The 19,966-nt window shown below is 40.7% G+C and overlaps 1 protein-coding gene across 1 annotated transcript in view; it reads right to left on the reverse strand.

Annotated features, from left to right (window-relative positions):
• Positions 1 to 18,854, reverse strand: part of RPS6KC1 (ribosomal protein S6 kinase C1) — a 226,095-nt gene extending 207,241 nt beyond the window's left edge. Inside the window, exon 1 of the mRNA XM_055582993.1 lies at positions 18,712 to 18,854. The gene's annotated coding sequence lies outside the window, so the exon portion shown is untranslated. The remainder of the gene's footprint in view (positions 1 to 18,711) is intronic.
• Positions 18,855 to 19,966: the final 1,112 nt, after the last annotated feature.

Raw genomic sequence — 19,966 nt, forward strand, 5'->3', positions numbered from 1 at the left:
TATTCAATACATCAGTCACTTAGTTTAGCACAACCCTAGAAATTCAGGGTTACCAAAATCTAGAGGGACTGTTTTAGAGAAACATTTCTAAAGTATAATGATTCTTAATAGTTTATCTAAAAGCTCCTATCTCATTTACTTTTTTTTTTGAAGTTTCTTCACTTGATGTACTTTCCTTGCTGACAAACTTGTAACAGATATAACAATATAACAATATTTAACATAATAAACCTAGACACAATGAAAATATGCTTAATGTTAATGACTCTTAGACATGTCTATATTAGATTAGCAAACAAACATTAATACTAGATATTTAATATTGATTATTTCCCAGTTCATGTGAATCTGAAATTCATTTAGGTTAATTTCTCTTGTATTTAGAATTGTCTGGTTTGTAAGTGCTTACTTTTCTTTCAGTTCAGTTCAGTTCAGTCGCTCAGTCGTGTCTGACTCTTTGCGACCCCATGAATCGCAGCACGCCAGGCCTCCCCGTCCAACACCAACTCCCGGAGTTCACTCAAACTCATGTCCATCGAGTCGGTGATGCCATCCAGCCATCTCATCCTCTGTGGTCCCCTTCTCCTCCTGCCCCCAATCCCTCCCAGCATCAGGCTCTTTTCCAATGAGTCAACTCTTCGCATGAGGTGGCCAAAGTACTGGAGTTTCAGCTTTAGCATCATTCCTTCCAAAGAAATCCCAGGGCTGATCGCCCTTAGGATGAACTGGTTGGATCTCCTTGCAGTCCAAGGGACTCTCAAGAGTTTTCTCCAGCACCACAGTTCAAAAGCATCAATTCTTCAGCACTCAGCTTTCTTCACAGTCCAACTCTCACATCCATACATGACCACTGGAAAAACCATAGCCTTGACTAGATGGACCTTTGTGGGCAAAATAATGTCTCTGCTTTTGAATATGCTATCTAGGTTGGTCATAACTTTCCTTTTAAATTAGAACTCATTTACAGCTTCAGCAATATTAAAAAAAAAAAAAAAAAAGACACACACTGAGACATACATAAATCCAGACAAACAGAGATCTCATAGTTTGCTTCTTGAGATTTTAAATGTCTCTTTGACCCTCCCCCCTTTTTTTCTTTGCCTGAAGTTCCAATTTGCCCAAGGCTGAGGTCTCAGGCAAAGTGGGCTGTGAATTTCAAGAACATGAAAGGTTCTTGAACTACACAAGAACCTTTGTATTATTGTGTACAAGAATACACAAAGGTATTTTTCCCTAGGCAGGGCTTTTCCCTAGGCAGGGCTTTTAACAAGCTAGTTGTTTTTAACTGCGTATGCAAAAAGAACTGGTTTTGCAGTTTCCAAGAAGAAAAAATTAATTTTAACCAGTCTTCTCCAGAGTCTAAAGAAAATCATGGCCATGCTGCGTCAAAAAGTCATCGTTCCTTTCTGTGGTCATAGTGTTATAGCTAAAATATAGACCAACTAGTGCTCAAATTGATTCTGATATCAGAGGCAGATGAGCTGATGAAAATCTTGGATTGTCCCTTTCGTGGGAAGTGAGGTCTTTGTCCCATCAGAAGAATCTGAAGGGCAAAGGGAATTTGCAGGAGTGGGGAAATGTGGTCCTTCCCCACCCTGAGAAACAGGAGTAGTTAGAAGAGAATTCTTTAGGATGTTCAGGAGTGGGGGAAATTTGGTTCCCTCTCCACCTGAGAGAGGAGAAGGCAATGGCAACCCACTCCAGTACTCTTGCCTGGAAAACCCCATGGACGGAGGAGCCTGGTAGGCTGCAGTCCATGGGGACACTAAGAGTCAGACGCGGCTGAGCGACTTTACTTTCACTTTTCACTTTCATGCTTTGGAGAAGGAAATGGCAACCCACTCCAGTGTTCTTGGAGCCTGGTGGGCTGCCATCGATGGGGTCACACAGAGTCAGACACAACTGAAGCGACTTAGCAGCAGCCACCTGAGAGATAAGCGTAGTTAGAAGGGGATTCTTTAGAATGTTAGGAGAGTTTTTGATTCTTCAGGCTTTTGAATATAGGAGAAAGACCTGGACGAAAGGGAACTTCAGAATCCTTTCCTAGAGGTCATGTGGATATGAAAGGTCGAGTAGGGGTTGTCTAGGAAACCTGATGGAGAGAGACAGAGGGGGCAGGAGATAGGGAGACAACAGAAAGACACATGCAGCCTGAATCCCTCAAGTCTGGATTCTGACTGAGGGCCATGAAAGTGACATCTAGGCTCCTGTAAGTCAATCTGGACCAAAAGGAAAGAAGTGACAGGGAAGAAGGCTGAGGAATCGGCCTTACAATCCTATTGGAGAGGCGGTGGCCAGGGGACGATGGTCTCTGTTTTGCTTCAACCACGATGTGCCTGACTTGGTGCATGGAAGTTGTCTTGCTGGGGGTGGAATGCCCTTGTGGCCCGATCTGTTCTGTGTCCCCCTTATCAATGTGGCAGGAGCCCTAATGGTTTTTAAGTGCCTGACCCGTGCCCGGACAATATCGGTTGGCCTAGTCCTCAGTTGGAAAGAAGACAAAGAAGAGACCCTCACCCATTCGGGCGGCAGCTACTGGGGTGCAGTGAGCAGTGGGGCCTTTAGAACACACAAGAGGGTAACCCTGGCCAGAGTGCCTCAGTTGCTTCCACAGCACTTGCCTGTTCGCAGAGGGCCCCTATGAAAAAGAAGAGGCGAGGAGGTGGAGGAAGAGACCCCAAGATCCCCGTACGAGCCACCAAAAATGTTGTGGTCCGGGCACGGGTTGGAAAAGAATTTCCAGACATGGGACCGAGTGAGAGAGAAATAAAGTTTATTAGAGTGAGCGGGCCTGCTCAAGAGAGAGCTGATGTTGAATGGGGGTCCTTAGTCCTTTTTTATACCCAGGGTACAGGAGTGGGATAGGGGTCTTGCAGGTCATTTGCTGATTGGATTAGGCACATATACTGGGTGGGGAAAGAATAGGGCAAATACCTTCTCCCTATGGGATAGGAGGTGGGGACAGGTTGTACTGTTCCACTAGTAGTTACGACATGGGGGAGGGAAAGACGATACAGGTCTGGTTTTTTTGTTCCTGCATTCCAAAACCCTCTTTGGTTTTATCTGCTCTTTCATCCTTGGATCACCACGATAGATTCTTATATCTTCCACAAATGGAAAAGCATTAAAATCATTAACTGTGATGCATCTTCTGTAACCAGCAGTAATGTTTCACCACTTCATGTTTTTCCCAGCAAAAAAAAACAAAAAACAAAAAAGAATCATATAAAACCTGTCTCCTCCCTTACCTCTTTGGAGCAGTTTCTCAGCTATCTGAGAGGCTATCTCTTGGGGTATTGTTCTCAAAGCAGCCCCTGATTAAAATTGAAACTCGTTCTCACACTGTGCATGTTTTTTATTTGACACAACCTATTTCAATTTTAAAATTCATCCATTCATACTCTGAAGCTGGAACCTGTGTCTACTACGAAGATAGAGTTGCTATTTAAATTCGTCACTATCCATAGCTTGATTCTTCTACCTTCCTTAATCAAGATTTTCTCATTCCCCACAATATTCATTCCAAATGGTTGCAGCTCTCCTCAACACTCTATTCCTCTTCACCTTGCCTTCTTACCTGTTGGCACCTCCTTCTTTACAGAGGGGGAAAAGTACTTAGCACCAATCCCTTCATCTTCACATATTTCTGTTTCAATCTGAGACCTACACATCTCCCTACCTCATTTTCCAGGACTAATCACTCTTCCTGTGCACTGATATCCATCCTCATTGGCAGACCTAAAGACCTTGTTCCATCAGTGACATCCCAACTCTACTTTCTGTACCTTTAATCTCTTCCTTGTCACTGGCTCCTTCTTCTCAGCCTATGTATGCAGGGTCTTCCCTGTAGTTCAAACAGTAAAGAATCTGCCTGCAACGCAGAAGACCTGGGTTCGATCCCTGGGTCAGGAAGATCCTCTGAAGAAGGGCATGGCAGTCCACTCAAGTATTGTTGCCTGGAGAATCCCATGGACAGAGGAGCCTGGCAGGCTAGAGTCCGCTGGATTGCAAAGAGCTGGACACAACTGAGCGACTGACACTATGTATTCCTAAACCTATCATTTGTTTATTCAACCTGAACTCACCACCTATTATATGCCAGTCATCATGCTAACTAGGCATTGGAGTTACAAAGTCCCTGATCTCAAGAACCATTTAGGAAGAAAAAGCAAAGACCATTTAAAGTATATTGTTATTAAAATAAATACTATCACAGGTGCATATATGGCGTGCTACAGAACACATCTAATTCTGTTTGGAAGATTAGCTAAAATTTTCTGATACTGGGGAAACTATGGTGAATTTTGAAAGAGACAGGAATTAGCCAGGAAGAGAAGCAAGTAAAGGAAACCTTTCATGTTCTCATCTCTCCTGATTTTTTCTCCTGATACTGAGCAGTATCAAGAGAGGGTAGTGGAAAAGGCATGAAAACCAAGGGCACTGAAAACCAAGTTCACAAGGAAGCTACGTTCAAAGAGCTAAAAAAAAAAAAACCAAACAAACACACAACAAGCAAAAAATGTCCAAACTGCTTAACTAAAACTGGTTCAAGAAGAAAGAGGAAATCTTAATCAACCCATAATGAGTAAAAATACTGAATCAGTAATTTTAAAACTTGAACAAATAAAAAGCCCAGGATCAGATGGCTTCACTGGTGAATTCTACCAAATATTTAAAGAAAAATTAACATGAATCTTTTTCAAACTCTTCCCAAAAAAATAGGAAATGAGAAAACAATAATTCATTTTATGAAGCCAGTATTACCTGAATACCAAAGGCAGATGGAGCCATCCCAAAAAAAGAAAATTGCAAATATCCCCTATGAATATATATTCAACTAGGGGGCTTCTCTGGGGGTCCAGCAGTTAAGAATCTACCTGCTAATGCAGGGGAAACGGGTTCAATTCCTGGTCTGGGAAGATCCCACATGCCATGGAGCAACTAAGCCCAAGTGCCACAACTACGGAGGCCTGAGTGCCTAGAGCCCATGCTCTGCAACAAGAGAAGCCACTGAAATGAGACGCACTCGCATTGCAATGAAGAGTAGCCCTGGATTGCTGCAACCAGAGAAAGCCTACTCAGAGCAGCAAAGACCCATTGCAGCCAAAAATAAAAACAAACAACAACAACAAATCTTCAACTAAATATTAGCAAATAGAATCCCAGAGTATATTTAAAAAGTTAAATGACAGGACCACATGGGATTTATCCCAAAAATACAAGGTTGGTTCAACATATGAAAATAAATCAGTGTAATATACCATATTAATGAAATAAAGGCAGAAAGTGAAGAAGAACTAAAAAGCCTCTTGATGAAGGTGAAAGAGGAGAGTGAAAATGTTGGCTTAAAGCTCAACATTCAGAAAACTAAGATCATGGCATCTGGTCCCATCATTTCATGGGAAATAGATGGGGAAACAGTGTCAGATTTTTTGGGGGGGGGCTCCAAAATCACTGCAGATGGTGATTGCAGTCATGAAATTAAAAGATGCTTACTCCTTGGAAGGAAGGTTATGAACCTAGAGAGCATATTCAAAAGCAGAGACATTACTTTGCCAACAAAGGTCCATCTAGTCAAGGCTATGGTTTTTTCAGTGGTCATGTATAGATGTGAGAGCTGGACTGTGAAGAAAGCTAAGCGCCAAAGAATTGATGCTTTTGAACTGTGGTCTTGGAGAAGACTCTTGAGAGTCCCTTGGACTGCAAGGAGATCCAACCAGACCGTCCTAAAGGAGATCAGTCCTGGGTGTTCATTGGAAGGACTGATGCTAAAGCTGAAACTCCAATACTTTGGCCACCTCATGCGAAGAGTTGACTCATTGGAAAAGACTCTGATGCTGGGAGGGATTGGGGGCAGGAGGAGAAGGGGACGACAGAGGATGAGATGGCTGGATGGCATCACCGACTCAATGGACATGAGTTTGAGTTAACTCCTGGAGTTGGTGATGGACAGGGAGGCCTGGTGTGCTGCAATTCATGGGGTCGCAAAGAGTCAGACACGACTGAGCGATTGAACTGAACTGAACTGAATGAAATAAAGGGGGGAAACACTGGATAATATCAATAAATACCAAAAAAAACATTTGACAATATCAAACACCCTTTCATGGTAAACACAAAGCAAAGAAAGAATAAAAAGGAATTTCCTCAACCTGATAAAGGGCACTGAGGAAAAACTCACAATTAACATCATACTCATGGTGAAAGACTAAAAGTTTTCTCCCTGAAATTAGCAACAAGACAAAAATGTACACTCTTTCCACTTCTATTCAGCATTGTACAGAAGTACTAGACAAGGCAACTAGACAAGAAAAAGAAGTAAAAAGCATACAGAAGAGAAAGGCAGGAATAAAACTCTTCATTTGCAGGTGACATGATCTCATACATAGAAAATTCTAAACACACATACATGCAATAAAACTATTAGAACTAATAAACAATCCATTAAATGGTAGGAATAAGATCAGCATACAAAAATCAATTTTATTTCTATACATTAGCAATGAACAGTCTGAAATTAAAATTAAGAAAATAATTCCATTTACAATACCATCAAAAATAATAAAATATTTGGGAAAAATTTATAAAAGAAACATGACTTGTACAATGAAAACTCTAAAAACATTGTTGAGAGAAATTAAAGCATACATAAATAAATAGAAAGTCATCCCCATTCATGGCTTAAAATATGGTTAAGATGGCGATACTCCCCAAATTTATCTACTGATCCAATGAATTCCTATTAAAATTCCAACTTTTTTTTTTCTTTTTTCAGAAATGGTCAAGCTGATCCTAAAATTCATTTGGAAATGCAAGGGACTCTGAATGGCCAAAATAATCTTGAAAAAAAAAAATGATTCACTTCCTGATTTCAAATTTTACCACAAAGCTACAGTAATCAAGGCAGTGTGGTAGTGGTATAAGGATAAACATATAAATAAATGGCATGGATAGAGAGTTCAGAAATAAATTGATATATTTATAGTCAAGTGATTTTCAACAAGGATCTTAAGATCAATGACTGAGGAGGGTGGAAGAGCATGGGGAGGGGTAGCAGACAGTCTTTTCAACAAGTAATGCTGGAAAAACTAGATATCCACATGCAAAAGAATGAATTTGGATCCCTACCTAACACCGTATACTAAATTTTTTTTCCAATTAACTCCTCATGGGGCACGGGTCAAAAGAAATGAATCTGATGTTAATGCACATAATGTTCAGCCTAGCTGCCAGAAACTAGTAAATACTCTATAATTCCATAAAGTTCAAAAACAATTAAAGCCAATCTGTAGTGATAGAAGTCAGGATGGTGGCTCTCCGCGGAGGATGGGGATGGTGAGCACGTGAGAAGGACACGAGAAACTCCTCTGGGATGCTGGGAAGGGCCATGATCTGGTTAGTAGTTACATAAGGCCCCCCCTACCTCCCGGTGGTGCAGTGGTAAAGAATCCACCTGCCAATGCAGGAGATGCCGGAGACAGAAGTTCAACTTACAAGTTCCATCCCTGGGTCAGGAAGATCCCCAGGAGGCATACTCTAGCATTCTTGACAGGAAAATCCCATGGACCGAGGAGCCTGCTGGGCTACAGTCCATTTGGGTCACAAAGAGTCAGAAGCAACTGAACATGCATATACAAGTATATGTATATGAAAACATTTATCACACTAAACATTTATGATTTATTTACTTCACTGTGTGTATGTTATACCCCAATCAATAAGCTTATTTCTTCATTTATCTATTTTTGGCTGTGCTCTGCAGCATGTGGGATCTTAGTTCCCCCACGGATTGAACCTGTGCCTCCTGCAGTGGAAGGCGAAGTCTTAACCAATGGACCTCCAGGGAACTCCCCCAATCAGTAAGCTCTTTAAATTTTTAAGAAAATAAAAGTCCCCTGGTCTCCCTAGACACTTCCAATCCACCTTTCATATTCCCATTAAAATCATCCATTTTAAAAGCTATGGCATTATGTCACTCTTCTGTAAATTCTTCACTGGGTCTTATTGTCACGATTTTTCTGTCATAGATTTTTAGGATCCATTATGTCTGGTCCTTGCTCACCTCATTTCATTTCTCTGGGTTTCAATCAAATCATTTGCAGCATCACACCTCCAGATCTTCAGACCATCTGTTTCTTTAGAAACTCCCACCCCCTCCAACCAGCCTTCAGAAATCAGCTCACTCAAGGACTAATGAAGTCATCTTTCACAGCCCAAGCTTCTTTTTCAAGGAATAGTAGGTATTTCTTCTTCTGTGCTATCACCTCTCTATTCTTCATCTGTGCTACGGACCTGGCACAGGGTAGCGATATGTTGTGTGGGCTAATTTAGGGCTGAGATGTTTTTATCCCATTATGCTGTGAACTCCTTGAAGGCAGGGGCTGTTCTTGCTTTGTATTCATACCCCAGGTTCCTGTTGCAGTGGCCAGAAGGGAAGAGCTATTTGCTAACCATTTTAACTCCAAGGTTCTAAAGACTTTTTTCCTGCCAATCCAATTAAATATACTGTTATAACTATTTATCTTTTTGCCCAAAATAACTGACTTTTAACTACTGATCTGAGCTTCTGACCAGAATAAAATAAAAAGTATACTCATATTAAGCTCATATAATATCAGTCAAAAGCAAGAAACTGTGATTTTGGCAAACCTTTGCTGCCTTGTTATAGACTTTTCTTCAATTTCTATATGATATTTTAAAATATTATAATAATTCAAAGATTTCTTTAAAATTTTTTGATCTCCAGGATCCTAAACTTCCCAGGTTTAGCTAACTATGAACTAAAGATTAATTAAAGAGAATAAAGTGATATGTTACCTACACCTTTATGTTAGCCTTCATGAAAGACACATACTGCTTTCAACTATATGCTTAGTTTTGGCATGGCAAAGTCAAAATTCTTGGTAAAATACTATAAAATATCACATTATTTAGACAAACAAAAGACACAATTCCTGTCCTCAAGTGGGAAATAGACAACCATGAAGAGTATTTTTGCTCTTTCTTACAGACAGCTTCCTCATGCTCTCCTCTGCTCTTCCATCATTCTCCTCTGTATCTAAAGAACCTCTGCTGATATCTGCCCTTCCTCTTTCATCAGTTCAGTTCAGTTCAGTTCAGTCGCTCAGTCATGTCCGACTCTTTGCGACCCCATGAACCGCAGCACGCCAGGCCTCCCTGTCCATCACCAACTCCCAGGGTTCACTCAAACTCATGTCCATCGAGTCGGTGATGCCATCCAGCCATCTCATCCTCTGTCCTCCCCTTCTCCTCCTACCCCACAATCCCTCCCAGCATCAAGGTCTTTTCCAATGAGTCAACTCTTCGCATGAGGTGGCCAAAGTATTGGAGTTTCAGCTTTAGCATCAGTCCTTCCAGTGAACACCCAGGACTGAGCTCCTTTAGAATGGACTGGTTGGATCTCCTTGCAGTCCAAGGGACTCTCAAGAGTCTTCTCCAACACCACAGTTCAAAAGCATCAGTTCTTTGGCCCTCAGCTTTCTTCACAGTCCAACTCTCACATCCATACATGACCACAGGAAAAACCATAGCCTTGACTAGATGGACCTTTGTTGGCAAAGTAATGTCTCTGCTTTTGAATATGCTATCTAGGTTCATAACCTTCCTTCCAAGGAGTAAGCATCTTTTAATTTCATGACTGCAATCACCATCTGCAGTGACCCTGGAGCTCAAAAAAAAAAAAAGTCTGACACTGTTTCCACTGTTTCCCCATCTATTTCCCATGAAGTGGTGGGACCAGATGCCATGATCTTCATTTTCTGAATGTTGAGCTTTAAGCCAACTTTTTCATTCTCCTCTTTCACCTTCATCAAGAGGCTTTTTAGTTCCTCTTCAATTTCTGCCATAAGGGTGGTGTCATCTGCTTATCTGAGCTTATTGATATTTCTCCTGGCAATCTTGATTCCAGCTTGTGCTTCTTCCAGCCTAGCATTTCTCATGATGTACTCTGCATATAAGCTAAATAAGCAGGGTGACAATATACAGCCTTGACGTACTCCTTTTCCTATTTGGAACCACTCTGTTGTTTCATATCCAGTTCTAACTGTTGCTTCCTGACCTGCATATAGGTTTCTCAAGAAGCAAGTCAGGTGGTCTGGTATTCCCATCTCTTTCAGAATTTTCCACAGTTTACTTTTTCATAGCTTCCCAGAAAGATAACCACAGGGGCCTGAAGACAGACCAGCCCAGGCAGCAAGACCATTTGTCAGAGTTGAGCTCTATTCTGTGATATCCACAAGTGTCTGCACTGTTGAGACCCACAAATCTGAAAAGCTCCCATTCTGGGACAGAGATGGGAATAAGAAAGGCTTTGGGGGTAGAGGGCAGAGAAGAGCTAATCTAAATTTTATATCCTGACTGCCAAATCTCTATCATTGTACCTCTGCTGTAAAAGCCTGAACATTAAGATGTTCCCAGTGAATTAAGGTTCTTGCTTCATGGCAAAAAAATTGGAGACAAAGTGATAGGAAAAAGTGGTTTTATTTAGGGAGAAACACACTCTACACACAGAGTATGGGCCATTTCAGAAGGTGAGAGGCCTCAAAATCTGGCAGGGTTAGTTTTTATGGGCTGGGTAGTTTCATAGGCTAATGAATGAGAGGATTATTCCAATTATTTGGGGAAAGGGCATAGATTTCCAGGAATTTGGCCACTGTTCAGTTTATGACCTTTTATGGTTGGTCTCAGAACTGTTCTGGAGTTCATGGGCGTGTCACTTAACATGCTAATGTACTACAACTAATAAGGCTCCAGGTCTACTGGAAGTCAAATCTCCTGCCATTTTGGACTTAGCTGGTTCTAATCAGTTTGTGTCATGTCCTATGACCGTGTCATTCTTTTAAAGGTTGTGGCCCTGCTCCCTTCCCTCCTATTTCATTCGCCCCTCAGAGATTTTACTCCCATGGTCTTATGGGAAACAGAGGGGTAATCATCTGTTTTCTGTAACTGCTTTGTTTCAGAGAGTTCTTAATTTAATCAGTCCATTTACAGGTTAGGAAAGAAACAAGAGATTCTAGCAAGGGCTGAATGCTACAAAGTTCATCAAGGAACACTGCAGAACATATATACTTATGAAGACTTCCATCAACTTTCCAGACCAATTTATTGACTATTGGCTATTGTGAGTGAAGTGAAGTGAAAGTCACTCAGTCATGTCCGATTCTTTGTGACCCCATGGACATGGAATTCTTTAGGCCAGAATACTGGAGTGGGTAGCCTTTCCCTTCTTCAGGGGATCTTGCCAACCCAGGGATTGAACCCAGGTCTCCTGCATTGCAAGTGGATTCTTTACCAGCTGAGACACAAGGGAAGTCCAAGAATACTGGAGTGGGTAGCCTATCTCTTCTCCAGTGGATCTTCCCGACCCAGGAATCAAACCGGGGTCTCCTGCATTGCAGGCGGATTCTTTACCAAGTGAGCTATCAGGGAAGCCCTGCTATTGTGAGACCATTCATCAAATATGTCCTGCCCCAAATCAAACCTTTAATTTGCCACCACTCTAGCAGGCTCAAATGCAATTTACACTGGAAAAATAAGAAAGAGCATGAAAAAAGTAAAGGTAAGATTTCATAACCATAAAGAGTTAGGAAACCACTGCACCAGACAACAAAATTCTGCAGGGGAGAGAATTATGTCACCATGACAACCTGAGATATTTTTATTGGGAGAGTTGGTAGGCTATACAGAAACATTTTCCAAAAATTGGAGTTGAGACTGAAGTATAAGAACATGTGTGGGAGTTGAGAGACACTTCAAATTTGAATTTTCATCTTTATTTTTTTAGCTTTTTCTTGCAATCTACATATTGCCAAATCCTGCTTTATAGGTGCAAAAAGGCAAAAATAATTTTTATACCCCATACTCATATACAAATGTTTTGTACATATGTATATGACTATGCAACTTCAGGAATTAGAGGGTTTTGTTAACAAAAGATACAAGGTTTCTTGAAGAATAGACATTTATATCAATCAACAGTTCAAATAGATCATTACATATATTAGCACATCTATCCTTGGCTAAGAAACCTGAGATTATTAGGTGGATACCTCATGTATTGAATCTATACTATATTACTGTATATTTGATTTTATAACATTTTAACTTGCTGTGTTTAATTATTTTGTACCGTTTCCCAAAATGTCTGCATAAAGCTCTGTTATATGTGTATTATCTACTAAGTATATGTAGTTCATTTAATCAAGTTTATGTTCAAGTTCGTTTTGCACACAAAGTTGATGCAAAATAAACATTTCTGCCTATGTCTCATAACAGATACTTCACAGCTATCACTTGATTTAATCATCACGATATTTCACAAGTATCATTATCGCCTTTTAGAGATGAGCTAACTATAACCAAAGAGGTGATACATTTGCCCCGAACCACATCTGGAAGTGTCATGTCTGTTAAGTTGCAGGTCTATTTGACGCTCACAAGTCTTCCCATTTCCTGTGCTACACTGAATCTCAATGTCCTCATGATTCTTGAGGCATACATTTTGAACTTATAAAGAAATTGCTTCTGGATATTACATAGTACAACATATTTGGACTTCCAGCTAAGATACCTTGTAAGTTCTTACACTGAAATATCCTCTGCTCCAACACATAGCAACCAGAGATAAAATATAAAAAGAGAAATTAACACACAAAACAAAACCAAAAAACAAACAAACAAGTAAACTACCATGCTCAGAACCAATTTAAACCTCTCTGAGGCAACCCACTCCAGCATTCTTGCCTGGAGAATCCCAGGGACAGTGGAGCCTGGTGGGCTGCCGTCTCTGGGGTTGCACAGAGTCGGACACCGGACACGACTGAAGCGACTTAGCAGCAGCAGCAGCAGAAGCTCGAAAACACTAAAGTTGAGGCCTGCTAGATCCTCCATCTAAGAATTTTGCTCCTGCTCATTAACATGGACTTAAAGTCCTCCCATGAAAGGAAAGAGATGAATTCAGTCTCACTGTGGAAACTGGGGGCTTCTTCACCTATGACAAAAAAGGTTGAAAAGTGCAGCAATGACCGCTTCCGGAGCCATGCCCCAAGTGGAGAAAGGTGACAGTTTCATATCCAGGACCTAGTCCACTAGCTCACAGGCTGGACCTGCAGTGTTTATTTCATTTATATATTATTTATTTATTTTAATTGGAGGCTAATTACTTTACAACATTGTAGTGGTTTTTGCCATACATTGACATGAATCAGCCATGGATGTGCAGTGTTTAACAGCATAACTAGACAAGCCTAAAGCTAGCAATACAAGATCTAATTCTGGTCTGGGATTCCATGGAGGGAAATGGAGGCAAATAAGACACAGCTTAGTATTGATAACTATACCAAACCCTAAAGTATGGTAGGGTTTCACTCACAGAGAAACCAGAATGAAGATGTTTATCAGTGACACTAAAAAGAAAAGATTTTATCACCAACAGACATTTGCAAAAAGGAGAAACAATGTTTTAAAAAAGAAACAACAAACCCCAGATGGGCTACTTTGCTAAGCCCTGTATCTCCAAATCAAGACTTAATTCCTAACCTAATTGCAGTTTCAGCCTCTCCCAGGAATGTAATTTTAAACCAGTCAATCTGAAATTACCTGGTCAGCACTGGCAAGGTAGTCTACTCAATAGGACACTTTTGTCCACCAAAGGAAGGTGACCTTCCCTGAAACAACCCATTCTTTTCTAGAAATTACTTTATCTCACCGTTTTCTGCCTCTTTAAAAGCCTTCAATTTTGTACAGCTGTTTGGGGCTTCTCTCTGATAAGGATGCTGCCTGATTCATGAATCATTGAACAAAGCCAATCATATCTTCAAATTTCCTCAGCTGAATTTTGTTTTCAACAACAAAGAGCAAAGAAGTTGCTGTCGATATGTTAGTGAATGTACTATTAAAAAACTAATGTTGAGGGCACAAAAATTCAAGAAGTATGAAGTGGAGTGAAGTTGCTCAGTCGTGTTGGACTCTTTGCAACCCCATGGTATGTAGCCTGCCAGGCTCTTCCATCCATGGGATTTTTCAGGCAAGAATACTGGAGTGGGTTGTCATTTCCTTCTCCAAGAAATATGGGCAGCAATGTTTAATGAAAAATTAAAGTCTGCTAAAGTTCTTGTCTTAATCATGAAAATGACAGAGATAACAAAGTTCTTATTAGAAATTTTGTGAGGAATTCAAGTGAAACTAGTGTTTGGAGCAATGGAAATTTTTATATGTCCCAAAGGAAAGTTCAACCATTCTAGAGAGCAATTTGGCAATATGTAGTAAAGATGGAACAATTTTATGTTTCCTATCATCGGAACAATTCTACCCCAGGAACACATAAAGAAACATCATAGATGCGAACAGGGAGACGTACAAGAACATTTATTAGTAATTGTAGTATTAGTCATGATAGCAAAAATGGTAAACAACATAAATGTGTACCAGTAGAATGAAAGAAAAATAAACTGTGACTTGTATTTGGAATACTGTACAGTATTGAAGAATAAATGCATCAGAAAAAGGTATAAATATGGGTAAATCTTAAAATATTATATTGAGATTAAAAAGCAAGTTGCATAATGATACAGAGTATGCCATTTATATATAGTTTTAATATGTTTTATAAAACACTATATGTTTGGAATACTTACATATATAGAAAAATATAACGGCATATATGGGAATGAAAAGCATGAAAATCAGGACAGGAGTTACATCTGGGGAGATGAGGGAGTTGTGGATGAAGTGCCAAGAGGCTTCAACTACATTTTTAATACATTATTTCTTAAGCTGGGTATTGGGATAAATGAATAAATGAAAGAGTGAATGAATCTTAACTGCAAATGTCATTGGAGTCCAACTGGTGTAGAGATATAGCAATAATAATATCTGGAAAAATCATTTAAATTGGAACTTAACAAACTACAAATGCTCTGCTCTTGGTATGTCATTAACTTCTTCCTCAATGCCCTCTATTACTGAGGTATGATTGACAAATAAAAACTGTATATATTAAGGTATAAAACATGTTTTGGTGTATATAAACATTTTGAAATGACTATAACAAGGTAATTAACATACACTATCCATCTCTTCACTTAATTACCATTTTGTGTGCATATGGTGAAAATACTTATCTTAGCAAATTTCAGGTACTCATTTTCATTAACTATAGTCACTATGCTGTGTACTTTAGGTCTCAGAACTTTTTCATTTTATAACTGAAAGTTTGCACCCCTTGACCAATATGGTATTAATTTCAGATTCCTCCTGTCCTCTGGAAACTCGTGAAAACATTCTCCAGATATGTAATCTTTCTCTTCCAATCTATTTTAGACTTTTCTTCTATCATAATCCATACAATCCTGCTTATATATTGATCCAGTCTGGACATTTCAGACTAGACAGCCGAAATTGTCAAGCCTCTGCTCAGGGATTCAAAAACAATCTTCAGATAATTCTAGGTCTTTTGCTATTGTTCAAAATTAATATTTTTTTAAAAAATTGTATTGAAGTATAGTTAATGTACAATGTGTTAGTTTCTGCTGTGCACAATCAGTTATACATATATATGTCCGCTCTTTTTCATATTTTTTCCCATACAGGTCATTACAGAGTACTGAGTGGAGTTTCCTATGCTGTACAGTAGGTCCTTATTAGTTGTCTGTTTTATATATAGAAATGTACATGTATCGATCTCAATCTTCCAATTTATCCCTCTTCCCTCTTCCCTCCTGGTAACTATAAACTTGCTTTACATCTGTGACTCTACTTCTGTTTTGTAAACAAGTTCATTTGTACTGGTTTTTAAGATTCCACATATAAGCAATATCACATGGTATTTCTTCCTCCGTCTGACTTACTTCATTGAGTATGACAGTCTCTAGGTTGATTCATGTTGCTGCAAATGGCATTACAAAATTCATACTTTTGACTGTTATTTTATCTCTGACCACATTTCCACGGCTCTAGTCATCTCTATTTCTAGTTGGAAAACCCTTAACTCCCCAGTGAATTTCTCTGTACCTGTGTCACACTGCTAAGTGCCTCTGCCAGTGACTTTTTCTGGAAGAGAGTCAGTCTCTGACTTCATGCCACTGCACCTCTCCACCCTCCTCCTTGCTCCATAATCAGCCCTGGCAGTTCCATGGAAGAGAGAGACAGTCTTACCTCCTTTAGTTTCTGGCAGCAGTAACAACTTCCATGAATCAAGATTAAACACAGAAACTCAAAAACTCACCCATCCAGGGAATCCCCTGACCAAATGGATTCTGAGCTTTCACTGTGGAGGGATGCAGGTTCAATCCCTGGTCAGGGAACTAATATCCCACAAGGGGTGCTATGCGTGGACAAAAATAAATAAATGAACTCCATACAGAAAAAAACAAATAAACAAACAAGCAAAACCTCACCCATCTGTCTTTAAAGAATTGTTCTTTCCAGTGGGCACAGAATTCTTGAGAGTCCTCACACCATAGAAATGTGGGCTCTGAAGCACTTTTCTTTTCTTTAAAATATCAGAGCCTCTGAGAGTCATTTAACTCACACTTTATTGCCATATTATCTCCTCACGCCTCTGCCTAATTGATTCAAGTTCCTGAGCTTTTAAGCAGTCCTCTTAGTACCAGATGAATCTCCATATGCTTGTGTGAAATATTTGGTTTCCCTTTAGTGCCATGTACCACCTGCTAAGTAGCTTCAGTCCTGTCTGACTCTTTTCGATCCTGTGGACTGTAGCCTGCCAGGCTCCTCTGTCCATGGGATTCTCCAGACAAGAATACTGAGTGGGCTGCCATGCCCTCTTTTAGGGGATCCTCCCAACTCAGGGATCGAACCCATGTCACTTACATCTCCTTCACTGGCAGGTGGCTTCTTAACTTGAATGTTGAGGTATCCCTGACCATTCTTCACTGCCTCAGCCCCTGGCTATCTATGCAATTATGATGAGATGGTATTTTGAGATCTCAGTCAGTGTCTCACCCCACCCATTTCTTATTACTTCAAAAAAAACTACTCCAAAAATGCAATGACTTGTTCACTTAGAGACTGATCTTAATTATTTGAACTTGGATTCTTAAAACATTTCTGAGTTAGTTTTTGCAAGAAAAATATATATATTTCTTTTAAGTATACCATATTTAAAGTATTTTGGGAAGTTCCTAGCAGTCTGGTGGCTAGGACTTCAAGCTTCCACTGCAAGAGGCAAGGGTTGGATCCCTGGTCATGTCACAGCTAAGGATCTTGGCCTTCCCCGGACAATAGAAATTGACTAGATGCCAGGCAAGGCTTTACTGCGGCTGCAGGAGGGAGGGAAAACAAGTTACAGGTTTCCTTGCTTGCTCCCCAGGGAGGGAGGGCTGGGGTGTGTGTGTCCAGGGGTTGGACTGAAGGGTGACTTAAGTAGTTTGCCCATCCCTTTGTGGTGATGTGTGCAGGGGGCATGCACAGTACTCTACCTTTGTTCCTAACACCTGGTTTTTTGCTCTTCAGTTCAGTTCAGTTCAGTCGCTCAGTCATGTCCGACTATTTGCGACCCCATGAATCGCAGCACGCCAGGCCTCCTTGTCCATCACCAACTCCTGGAGTTAACTCAAACTCATGTCCATCGAGTCAGTGATGCCATCCAGCCATCTCAGCCTCTGTCGTCCTCTTCTCCTCCTGCACCCAATCCCTCCCAGCATCAGAGTCTCTTCCAATGAGTCAATTCTTTGCATGAGGTGGCTAAAGTAATGGAGTTTCAGCTTTAGCATCAGTCCTTCGAAAGAACACCCAGGACTGATCTCCTTTAGAATGGACTAGTTGGATCTCTTTGCAGTCCAAGGGACTCTCAAGAGTCTTCTCCAACACCACAGTTCAAAAGCATTAATTCTTCTGTGCTCAGCTTTCTTTGTAGTCCAACTCTCACATCCATACATGACTACTGGAAAAACCACAGCCTTGACTAAGATGGACCTTTGTTGGCAAAGTAATGTCTCTGCTTTTGAATATGCTATCTAGGTTGGTCATAACTTCCTTTCAAGGAGTAAGCGTCTTTTAATTTAATGGCTGCAATCACCATCTGCAGCGATTTTGGAGCCCCAAAAAATAAAGTCTGACACTGTTTGGCTCTTCAGAAATGGCAGTTGGGTTTTTTTGTTTGTTTGTCTTTGTATCTTTTGGTCTAGAATTTGCCCCAACTGGGGATGCACACAGTTATTTTTAGTCCCACACAGTTTCTTTGTATTCTGTTACTCTAGGAGGCATGTGTCCAAGTGCAAGTTTTGCAGCATTGCAGCAAAGGGTCCCAGGTCCCAGTTGGGGGAACGAAGATCCTGCAAGCCTCTCAATGCAGCCAAAAAAAAAAAATCCCACATATGTCTATTTCTTTGTTTTCAGATAATTTGGGGAAGTGAAATTTTATGTACCTCTTTATCTTTACAAACAGTTCAGAACAGAGCTCCTTTAATAAGCTTTATAATTTAATATATTAGTACCATCCAGATGTAAAATATCTCACTCTCACATAATGCGAAATAAAGGTCTTTAGAAATAACAGACACATAGACACACAGGCATATGGAGCGTTTATGGCTTAAATTCTACAATTTCAGCTCTGGGTCAAGAGTAAACACAGATGTGTGAAACGTAAAACCTCACTAGTTTAGATATCAAAGAGCTATTCTACCCAGTAGAGAGAGAATCTTTTTTTAAAAAAATATATTTACTTACTTTTGGGTGTGCTGGGTCTTCATTGCTGCGCTTGGCCTCTCTCTTGTTGCCGAGAACGGGGCTACACTGTAGCTGTGGTGTGCTAGCTTCTCGACGCAATGGCTTCTCTTGATCAGGAGCGCAGGCTCTGGGAGCTCGGGCTTCAGTAGCTGTGGCTCACAGGCTTCAGAGCACGGGCCCAGTAGTTGTGGTACACGGATTTAGTTGCCCCTCGGCATGTGGGCCCTTCTAGATCAGGGATCGCATCTTCCTCCTGGGTCCCTTGCACTGCCAGGTGGATTCTCAACCACTGGACCGTCAAGGAAGCCCAGGCGCAGATTTCTTGAGCTCAAAATAGACAAAAAGAAAAACCAAACTAAGAAACCAAACATTCTCTGTCTCTCACTCAACAGATAATCAGATCAGATCAGATCAGTCGCTCAGTCGTGTCCGACTCTTTGCGACCCCATGAATCGCAGCACGCCAGGCCTCCCTGTCCATCACCAACTCCCGGAGTTCACTCAGACTCACGTCCATCGAGTCAGTGATGCCATCCAGCCATCACATCCTCTGTCATCCCCTTCTCCTCCTGCCCCCAATCCCTCCCAGCATCAGGGTCTTTTCCAATGAGTCAACTCTTCGCATGAGGTGGCCAAAGTACTGGAGTTTCAACTTTAGCATCATTCCTTCCAAAGAAATCCCAGGGCTGATCTTCAGAATGGACTGGTTGAGATCCCTATAAATCATTAATCCTTTTACAGAGCCCACCGTACAACCAAATTCTTGATCTTGCTGCCACAAGAGGGGAATAATTTGCTGATCACATAAAAACTCTTAACAAATTGATGGAGGAGAATATTTCTGGGAGGACAACAGAGGACCTAAAGAATTCTATTATGCTTCAGATTCATCTCTGGGAACAAGAAAATAAATTCCTGGATTTAGTATCCATGAAGTGTACTTCTCTGATGGTGAAGTTCATTTGCTCATCAGATGAATTCATTGAGCATCTCAGTGGGAACAGCAGACTTTTTAAAGGATAATTCACACACACAAAAAAAATATGAAATCATATTGTTACCTGCCAGGGTTCTTGGCCTCCCTGCTGCTGCTGCTAAGTCACTTCAGTCGTGTCCGACTCTATGCGACCCCATGGACTGCAGCCTACCAGGCTCCTCCATCCATGGGATTTTCCAGGCAAGAGTACTGGAGTGGGGTGCCATCGCCTTCTCTGTCTTGGCCTCCTTAATCAATAGAAATTGATAAAAAGTCACAC

This window comes from Bubalus kerabau, chromosome 5 (genome assembly GCF_029407905.1).
Source record: "Bubalus kerabau isolate K-KA32 ecotype Philippines breed swamp buffalo chromosome 5, PCC_UOA_SB_1v2, whole genome shotgun sequence".
In the NCBI taxonomy this organism is placed as follows: domain Eukaryota; kingdom Metazoa; phylum Chordata; class Mammalia; order Artiodactyla; family Bovidae; genus Bubalus; species Bubalus kerabau.